The sequence below is a fragment of the Osmia lignaria genome, unplaced genomic scaffold, assembly GCF_051020975.1.
Source record: "Osmia lignaria lignaria isolate PbOS001 unplaced genomic scaffold, iyOsmLign1 scaffold0005, whole genome shotgun sequence".
NCBI classification, from domain to species: domain Eukaryota; kingdom Metazoa; phylum Arthropoda; class Insecta; order Hymenoptera; family Megachilidae; genus Osmia; species Osmia lignaria.
In genome coordinates this window covers 16,813,576-16,824,624 of record NW_027478162.1, presented here as the reverse complement: position 1 = coordinate 16,824,624, position 11,049 = coordinate 16,813,576, and positions in this window count along the sequence as shown.

The following is an 11,049-nucleotide window of genomic DNA, read 5'->3' as shown; positions in this document are numbered from 1 at the left end:
ATAGAACATAAAAAGTAGGAAACATAATTCTCTACAAAAACGGTCTCTTAACATTTTGCCATAGCTCGCTTCGTTTCCGAGATATTTGCAGATATATCTCAAGGGAAGGGGCCTGACGGACATATTTCGAGATATTTCTTCTTCTTGTTGTTCTTCTTCTGCACAGCTAAGCTCGAAGTGGCATTTGCAGGTAGCAATAGTGCAGAGTTATCTCAAAGAATGAGGCCACGGTGTTTCTGTACCTCTATTATGTTGGTGCAGCTTCGGAACTTTTAAATATCTTGATATATCTCGAGAACTACGCATCTGATCAAAAAATATCATCGAACATAAAAAGTAGGAAACTTAATTCTCTACAAAAAAGGTCTCTTAACATTTTGCCATAGCTCGCTTCGTTTCCGAGATATTTGCAGATTTATCTCAAGGGAAGGGGCCTGACGGACATATTTCGAGATATTTCTTCTTCTTGTTGTTCTTCTTCTGCACAGCTGAGCTGGAAGTGGCATTTGCAGGTCGCAATAGTGCAGAGTTATCTCAAAGAAAGGGGCCACGGTGTTTCTGTATCTCTATTATGTTGGTGCGGCTTCGGAACTTTTAAATATCTCGATATATCTCGAAAACTACGCTTCTGATCAAAAAATATCATAGAACGTAAATTGTAGGAAACATTATTCTCTACAAAAAAGGTCTCTTAACATTTTGCCATAGCTCGCTTCGTTTCCAAGATATTTGCAGATGCATCTCAAGGGAAGGGGTCTGACGGACATATTTCGAGATATTTCTTCTTCTTGTTGTTCTTCTTCTGCACAGCTAAGCTCGAAGCGGCATTTGCAGCTCGCAATAGTGCAGAGTTATCTCAAAGAAAGAGGCCACGGTGTTTCTGTACCTCTATTATGTTGGTGCAGCTTCGGAACTTTTAAATATCTTGATATATCTCGAGAACTACGCATCTGATCAAAAAATATCATACTACATAAAAAGTAGGAAACTTAATTCTCTACAAGAAAGGTCTCTAAACATTTTGCCATAGCTCGCTTCGTTTCCGAGATATTTGCAGATTTATCTCAAGGGAAGGGGCCTGACGGACATATTTCGAGATATTTCTTCTTCTTGTTGTTCTTCTTCTGCACAGCTAAGCTGGAAGTGGCATTTGCAGCTCGCAATAGTGCAGAGTTATCTCAAAGAGAGGGGCCACGGTGTTTCTGTATCTCTATTATGTTGGTGCGGCTTCGGAACTTTTAAATATCTTGATATATCTCGAGAACTACGCATCTGATCAAAAAATATCATAGAAGATAAATTGTAGGAAACATAATTCTCTACAAAAAACGTCTCTTAACATTTTGCCATAGCTCGCTTCGTTTCCGAGATATTTGCAGATTTATCTCAAGGGAAGGGGTCTAACGGACATATTTCGAGATATTTCTCCTTCTTGTTGTTCTTCTTCTGCACAGCTAAACTGGAAGTGGCATTTCCAGCTCGCAATAGTACAGAGTTATCTCAAAGAAAGGGGCCACGGTGTTTCTGTATCTCTATTATGTTGGTGCGGCTTCGGAACTTTTAAATATCTTGATATATCTCGAGAACTACGCATCTGATCAAAAAATATCATAGAACATAAAAAGTAGGAAACTTAATTCTCTACAAAAAAGGTCTCTTAACATTTTGCCATAGCTCTCTTCGTTTCCGAGATATTTGCAGATTTATCTCAAGGGAAGGGGCCTGACGGACACATTTCGAGATATTTCTTCTTCTTGTTGTTCTTCTTCTGCACAGCTAAGCTGGAAGTGGCATTTGCAGCTCGCAATAGTGCAGAGTTATCTCAAAGAAAGGGGCCACGGTGTTTCTGTATCTCTATTATGTTGGTGCGGCTTCGGAACTTTTAAATATCTTGATATATCTCGAGAACTACGCATCTGATCAAAAAATATCATAGAACATAAAAAGTAGGAAACTTAATTCTCTACAAAAAAGTCTGGTAAGATTTTGCCATAGCTCGCTTCGTTTCCGAGATATTTGCAGATTTATCTCAAGGGAAGGGGCCTGACGGACACAATTCGAGATATTTCTTCTTCTTGTTGTTCTTCTTCTGCACAGCTAAGCTGGAAGTGGCATTTGCAGCTCGCAATAGTGCAGAGTTATCTCAAAGAAAGGGGCCACGGTGTTTCTGTATCTCTATTATGTTGGTGCGGCTTCGGAACTTTTAAATATCTTGATATATCTCGAGAACTACGCATCTGATCAAAAAATATCATACAAGATAAAACGTAGGAAATCTAATTCTCTACAAAAAAGGTCTCTTAACATTTTGCCATAGCTCGCTTCGTTTCCGAGATATCTGCAGATTTATCTCAAGGGAAGGGGCCTAACGTACATATTTCGAGATATTTCTTCTTCTTGTTGTTCTTCTTCTGCACAGCTAAATTGGAAGTGGCATTTCCAGCTCGCAATAGTGCAGAGTTATCTCAAAGAAAGGGGCCACGGTGATTCTGTATCTCTATTATGTTGGTGCGGCTTCTTAACTTTTAAATATCTTGATATATCTCGAGAACTACGCATCTGATCAAAAAATATCATAGAACCTAAAAAGTAGGAAACTCAATTCTCTACAAAAAAGGTCTCTTAACATTTTGCAATAGCTCGCTTCGTTTCCGAGATATTTGCAGATTTATCTCAAGGGAAGGGGCCTGACGGACATATTTCGAGATATTTCTTCTTCTTGTTGTTCTTCTTCTGCACAGCTAAGCTGGAAGTGGCATTTGCGGCTCGCACTAGTGCAGAGTTATCTCAAAGAAAGGGGCCACGGTGTTTCTGTATCTCTATTATGTTGGTGCTGCTTCGGAACTTTTGAATATCTCGATATATCTCGAGAACTACGCATCTGATCAAAAAATATCATAGAATATAAAAAGTAGGAAACTCAATTCTCTACAAAAAAGGTCTCTTAACATTTTGCAATAGCCTGCTTCGTTTCCGAGATATTTGCAGATTTATCTCAAGGGAAGGGGCCTGACGGACATATTTCGAGATATTTCTTCTTCTTGTTGTTCTTCTTCTGCACAGCTAAGCTGGAAGTGGCATTTGCGGCTCGCACTAGTGCAGAGTTATCTCAAAGAAAGGGGCCACGGTGTTTCTGTATCTCTATTATGTTGGTGCTGCTTCGGAACTTTTAAATATCTCGATATATCTCGAAAACTACGCTTCTGATCAAAAAATATCATAGAACATAAATTGTAGGAAACATAATTCTCTACAAAAAACGTCTCTTAACATTTTGCCATAGCTCGCTTCGTTTCCGAGATATTTGCAGATTTATCTCAAGGGAAGGGGTCTAACGGACATATTTCGAGATATTTCTTCTTCTTGTTGTTCTTCTTCTGCACAGCTAAACTGGAAGTGGCATTTGCAGCTCGCAATAGTGCAGAGTTATCTCAAAGAGAGGGGCCACGGTGTTTCTGTATCTCTATTATGTTGGTGCGGCTTCGGAACTTTTAAATATCTTGATATATCTCGAGAACTACGCATCTGATCAAAAAATATCATAGAAGATAAATTGTAGGAAACATAATTCTCTACAAAAAACGTCTCTTAACATTTTGCCATAGCTCGCTTCGTTTCCGAGATATTTGCAGATTTATCTCAAGGGAAGGGGTCTAACGGACATATTTCGAGATATTTCTCCTTCTTGTTGTTCTTCTTCTGCACAGCTAAACTGGAAGTGGCATTTCCAGCTCGCAATAGTACAGAGTTATCTCAAAGAAAGGGGCCACGGTGTTTCTGTATCTCTATTATGTTGGTGCGGCTTCGGAACTTTTAAATATCTTGATATATCTCGAGAACTACGCATCTGATCAAAAAATATCATAGAACATAAAAAGTAGGAAACTTAATTCTCTACAAAAAAGGTCTCTTAACATTTTGCCATAGCTCTCTTCGTTTCCGAGATATTTGCAGATTTATCTCAAGGGAAGGGGCCTGACGGACACATTTCGAGATATTTCTTCTTCTTGTTGTTCTTCTTCTGCACAGCTAAGCTGGAAGTGGCATTTGCAGCTCGCAATAGTGCAGAGTTATCTCAAAGAAAGGGGCCACGGTGTTTCTGTATCTCTATTATGTTGGTGCGGCTTCGGAACTTTTAAATATCTTGATATATCTCGAGAACTACGCATCTGATCAAAAAATATCATAGAACATAAAAAGTAGGAAACTTAATTCTCTACAAAAAAGTCTGGTAAGATTTTGCCATAGCTCGCTTCGTTTCCGAGATATTTGCAGATTTATCTCAAGGGAAGGGGCCTGACGGACACAATTCGAGATATTTCTTCTTCTTGTTGTTCTTCTTCTGCACAGCTAAGCTGGAAGTGGCATTTGCAGCTCGCAATAGTGCAGAGTTATCTCAAAGAAAGGGGCCACGGTGTTTCTGTATCTCTATTATGTTGGTGCGGCTTCGGAACTTTTAAATATCTTGATATATCTCGAGAACTACGCATCTGATCAAAAAATATCATACAAGATAAAACGTAGGAAATCTAATTCTCTACAAAAAAGGTCTCTTAACATTTTGCCATAGCTCGCTTCGTTTCCGAGATATCTGCAGATTTATCTCAAGGGAAGGGGCCTAACGTACATATTTCGAGATATTTCTTCTTCTTGTTGTTCTTCTTCTGCACAGCTAAATTGGAAGTGGCATTTCCAGCTCGCAATAGTGCAGAGTTATCTCAAAGAAAGGGGCCACGGTGATTCTGTATCTCTATTATGTTGGTGCGGCTTCTTAACTTTTAAATATCTTGATATATCTCGAGAACTACGCATCTGATCAAAAAATATCATAGAACCTAAAAAGTAGGAAACTCAATTCTCTACAAAAAAGGTCTCTTAACATTTTGCAATAGCTCGCTTCGTTTCCGAGATATTTGCAGATTTATCTCAAGGGAAGGGGCCTGACGGACATATTTCGAGATATTTCTTCTTCTTGTTGTTCTTCTTCTGCACAGCTAAGCTGGAAGTGGCATTTGCGGCTCGCACTAGTGCAGAGTTATCTCAAAGAAAGGGGCCACGGTGTTTCTGTATCTCTATTATGTTGGTGCTGCTTCGGAACTTTTGAATATCTCGATATATCTCGAGAACTACGCATCTGATCAAAAAATATCATAGAATATAAAAAGTAGGAAACTCAATTCTCTACAAAAAAGGTCTCTTAACATTTTGCAATAGCCTGCTTCGTTTCCGAGATATTTGCAGATTTATCTCAAGGGAAGGGGCCTGACGGACATATTTCGAGATATTTCTTCTTCTTGTTGTTCTTCTTCTGCACAGCTAAGCTGGAAGTGGCATTTGCGGCTCGCACTAGTGCAGAGTTATCTCAAAGAAAGGGGCCACGGTGTTTCTGTATCTCTATTATGTTGGTGCTGCTTCGGAACTTTTAAATATCTCGATATATCTCGAAAACTACGCTTCTGATCAAAAAATATCATAGAACATAAATTGTAGGAAACATAATTCTCTACAAAAAACGTCTCTTAACATTTTGCCATAGCTCGCTTCGTTTCCGAGATATTTGCAGATTTATCTCAAGGGAAGGGGTCTAACGGACATATTTCGAGATATTTCTTCTTCTTGTTGTTCTTCTTCTGCACAGCTAAACTGGAAGTGGCATTTCCAGCTCGCAATAGTACAGAGTTATCTCAAAGAAAGGGGCCACGGTGTTTCTGTATCTCTATTATGTTGATGCTGCTTCGGAACTTTTAAATATCTCGATATATCTCGAAAACTACGCTTCTGATCAAAAAATATCATAGAACATAAATTGTAGGAAACATAATTCTCTACAAAAAACGTCTCTTAACATTTTGCGATAGCTCGCTTCGTTTCCGAGATATTTGCAGATTTATCTCAAGGGAAGGGGTCTAACGGACATATTTCGAGATATTTCTTCTTCTTGTTGTTCTTCTTCTGCACAGCTAAACTGGAAGTGGCATTTCCAGCTCGCAATAGTACAGAGTTATCTCAAAGAAAGGGGCCACGGTGTTTCTGTATCTCTATTATGTTGGTGCGGCTTCGGAACTTTTAAATATCTTGATATATCTCGAGAACTACGCATCTGATCAAAAAATATCATAGAACATAAAAAGTAGGAAACTTAATTCTCTACAAGAAAGGTCTCTTAACATTTTGCCATAGCTCGCTTCGTTTCCGAGATATTTGCAGATTTATCTCAAGGGAAGGGGCCTGACGGACACATTTCGAGATATTTCTTCTTCTTGTTGTTCTTCTTCTGCACAGCTAAGCTGGAAGTGGCATTTGCAGCTCGCAATAGTGCAGAGTTATCTCAAAGAAAGGGGCCACGGTGTTTCTGTATCTCTATTATGTTGGTGCGGCTTCGGAACTTTTAAATATCTTGATATATCTCGAGAACTACGCGTCTGATCAAAAAATATCATAGAACATAAAAAGTAGGAAACATAATTCTCTACAAAAACGGTCTCTTAACATTTTGCCATAGCTCGCTTCGTTTCCGAGATATTTGCAGATATATCTCAAGGGAAGGGGCCTGACGGACATATTTCGAGATATTTCTTCTTCTTGTTGTTCTTCTTCTGCACAGCTAAGCTCGAAGTGGCATTTGCAGGTAGCAATAGTGCAGAGTTATCTCAAAGAATGAGGCCACGGTGTTTCTGTACCTCTATTATGTTGGTGCAGCTTCGGAACTTTTAAATATCTTGATATATCTCGAGAACTACGCATCTGATCAAAAAATATCATCGAACATAAAAAGTAGGAAACTTAATTCTCTACAAAAAAGGTCTCTTAACATTTTGCCATAGCTCGCTTCGTTTCCGAGATATTTGCAGATTTATCTCAAGGGAAGGGGCCTGACGGACATATTTCGAGATATTTCTTCTTCTTGTTGTTCTTCTTCTGCACAGCTGAGCTGGAAGTGGCATTTGCAGGTCGCAATAGTGCAGAGTTATCTCAAAGAAAGGGGCCACGGTGTTTCTGTATCTCTATTATGTTGGTGCGGCTTCGGAACTTTTAAATATCTCGATATATCTCGAAAACTACGCTTCTGATCAAAAAATATCATAGAACGTAAATTGTAGGAAACATTATTCTCTACAAAAAAGGTCTCTTAACATTTTGCCATAGCTCGCTTCGTTTCCAAGATATTTGCAGATGCATCTCAAGGGAAGGGGTCTGACGGACATATTTCGAGATATTTCTTCTTCTTGTTGTTCTTCTTCTGCACAGCTAAGCTCGAAGCGGCATTTGCAGCTCGCAATAGTGCAGAGTTATCTCAAAGAAAGAGGCCACGGTGTTTCTGTACCTCTATTATGTTGGTGCAGCTTCGGAACTTTTAAATATCTTGATATATCTCGAGAACTACGCATCTGATCAAAAAATATCATACTACATAAAAAGTAGGAAACTTAATTCTCTACAAGAAAGGTCTCTAAACATTTTGCCATAGCTCGCTTCGTTTCCGAGATATTTGCAGATTTATCTCAAGGGAAGGGGCCTGACGGACATATTTCGAGATATTTCTTCTTCTTGTTGTTCTTCTTCTGCACAGCTAAGCTGGAAGTGGCATTTGCAGCTCGCAATAGTGCAGAGTTATCTCAAAGAGAGGGGCCACGGTGTTTCTGTATCTCTATTATGTTGGTGCGGCTTCGGAACTTTTAAATATCTTGATATATCTCGAGAACTACGCATCTGATCAAAAAATATCATAGAAGATAAATTGTAGGAAACATAATTCTCTACAAAAAACGTCTCTTAACATTTTGCCATAGCTCGCTTCGTTTCCGAGATATTTGCAGATTTATCTCAAGGGAAGGGGTCTAACGGACATATTTCGAGATATTTCTCCTTCTTGTTGTTCTTCTTCTGCACAGCTAAACTGGAAGTGGCATTTCCAGCTCGCAATAGTACAGAGTTATCTCAAAGAAAGGGGCCACGGTGTTTCTGTATCTCTATTATGTTGGTGCGGCTTCGGAACTTTTAAATATCTTGATATATCTCGAGAACTACGCATCTGATCAAAAAATATCATAGAACATAAAAAGTAGGAAACTTAATTCTCTACAAAAAAGGTCTCTTAACATTTTGCCATAGCTCTCTTCGTTTCCGAGATATTTGCAGATTTATCTCAAGGGAAGGGGCCTGACGGACACATTTCGAGATATTTCTTCTTCTTGTTGTTCTTCTTCTGCACAGCTAAGCTGGAAGTGGCATTTGCAGCTCGCAATAGTGCAGAGTTATCTCAAAGAAAGGGGCCACGGTGTTTCTGTATCTCTATTATGTTGGTGCGGCTTCGGAACTTTTAAATATCTTGATATATCTCGAGAACTACGCATCTGATCAAAAAATATCATAGAACATAAAAAGTAGGAAACTTAATTCTCTACAAAAAAGTCTGGTAAGATTTTGCCATAGCTCGCTTCGTTTCCGAGATATTTGCAGATTTATCTCAAGGGAAGGGGCCTGACGGACACATTTCGAGATATTTCTTCTTCTTGTTGTTCTTCTTCTGCACAGCTAAGCTGGAAGTGGCATTTGCAGCTCGCAATAGTGCAGAGTTATCTCAAAGAAAGGGGCCACGGTGTTTCTGTATCTCTATTATGTTGGTGCGGCTTCGGAACTTTTAAATATCTTGATATATCTCGAGAACTACGCATCTGATCAAAAAATATCATAGAACATAAAAAGTAGGAAACTTAATTCTCTACAAAAAAGTCTCGTAAGATTTTGCCATAGCTCGCTTCGTTTCCGAGATATATGCAGATTTATCTCAAGGGAAGGGGCCTAACGGACATATTTCGAGATATTTCTTCTTCTTGTTGTTCTTCTTCTGCACAGCTAAACTGGAAGTGGCATTTCCAGCTCGCAATAGTGCAGAGTTATCTCAAAGAGAGGGGCCACGGTGTTTCTGTATCTCTATTATGTTGGTGCGGCTTCGGAACTTTTAAATATCTTGATATATCTCGAGAACTACGCATCTGATCAAAAAATATCATACAAGATAAAACGTAGGAAATCTAATTCTCTACAAAAAAGGTCTCTTAACATTTTGCCATAGCTCGCTTCGTTTCCGAGATATCTGCAGATTTATCTCAAGGGAAGGGGCCTAACGTACATATTTCGAGATATTTCTTCTTCTTGTTGTTCTTCTTCTGCACAGCTAAATTGGAAGTGGCATTTCCAGCTCGCAATAGTGCAGAGTTATCTCAAAGAAAGGGGCCACGGTGATTCTGTATCTCTATTATGTTGGTGCGGCTTCTTAACTTTTAAATATCTTGATATATCTCGAGAACTACGCATCTGATCAAAAAATATCATAGAACCTAAAAAGTAGGAAACTCAATTCTCTACAAAAAAGGTCTCTTAATATTTTGCAATAGCTCGCTTCGTTTCCGAGATATTTGCAGATTTATCTCAAGGGAAGGGGCCTGACGGACATATTTCGAGATATTTCTTCTTCTTGTTGTTCTTCTTCTGCACAGCTAAACTGGAAGTGGCATTTCCAGCTCGCAATAGTGCAGAGTTATCTCAAAGAGAGGGGCCACGGTGTTTCTGTATCTCTATTATGTTGGTGCTGCTTCGGAACTTTTAAATATCTCGATATATCTCGAAAACTACGCTTCTGATCAGAAAATATCATAGAACATAAAAAGTAGGAAACTTAATTCTCTACAAAAAACGTCTCTTAACATTTTGCCATAGCTCGCTTCGTTTCCGAGATATTTGCAGATTTATCTCAAGGGAAGGGGCCTGACGGACATATTTCGAGATATTTCTTCTTCTTGTTGTTCTTCTTCTGCACAGCTAAGCTGGAAGTGGCATTTGCGGCTCGCACTAGTGCAGAGTTATCTCAAAGAAAGGGGCCACGGTGTTTCTGTATCTCTATTATGTTGGTGCTGCTTCGGAACTTTTGAATATCTCGATATATCTCGAGAACTACGCATCTGATCAAAAAATATCATAGAACATAAAAAGTAGGAAACTCAATTCTCTACAAAAAAGGTCTCTTAACATTTTGCAATAGCCTGCTTCGTTTCCGAGATATTTGCAGATTTATCTCAAGGGAAGGGGCCTGACGGACATATTTCGAGATATTTCTTCTTCTTGTTGTTCTTCTTCTGCACAGCTAAGCTGGAAGTGGCATTTGCGGCTCGCACTAGTGCAGAGTTATCTCAAAGAAAGGGGCCACGGTGTTTCTGTATCTCTATTATGTTGGTGCTGCTTCGGAACTTTTAAATATCTCGATATATCTCGAAAACTACGCTTCTGATCAAAAAATATCATAGAACATAAATTGTAGGAAACATAATTCTCTACAAAAAACGTCTCTTAACATTTTGCCATAGCTCGCTTCGTTTCCGAGATATTTGCAGATTTATCTCAAGGGAAGGGGTCTAACGGACATATTTCGAGATATTTCTTCTTCTTGTTGTTCTTCTTCTGCACAGCTAAACTGGAAGTGGCATTTCCAGCTCGCAATAGTACAGAGTTATCTCAAAGAAAGGGGCCACGGTGTTTCTGTATCTCTATTATGTTGATGCTGCTTCGGAACTTTTAAATATCTCGATATATCTCGAAAACTACGCTTCTGATCAAAAAATATCATAGAACATAAATTGTAGGAAACATAATTCTCTACAAAAAACGTCTCTTAACATTTTGCGATAGCTCGCTTCGTTTCCGAGATATTTGCAGATTTATCTCAAGGGAAGGGGTCTAACGGACATATTTCGAGATATTTCTTCTTCTTGTTGTTCTTCTTCTGCACAGCTAAACTGGAAGTGGCATTTCCAGCTCGCAATAGTACAGAGTTATCTCAAAGAAAGGGGCCACGGTGTTTCTGTATCTCTATTATGTTGGTGCGGCTTCGGAACTTTTAAATATCTTGATATATCTCGAGAACTACGCATCTGATCAAAAAATATCATAGAACATAAAAAGTAGGAAACTTAATTCTCTACAAAAAAGGTCTCTTAACATTTTGCCATAGCTCTCTTCGTTTCCGAGATATTTGCAGATTTATCTCAAGGG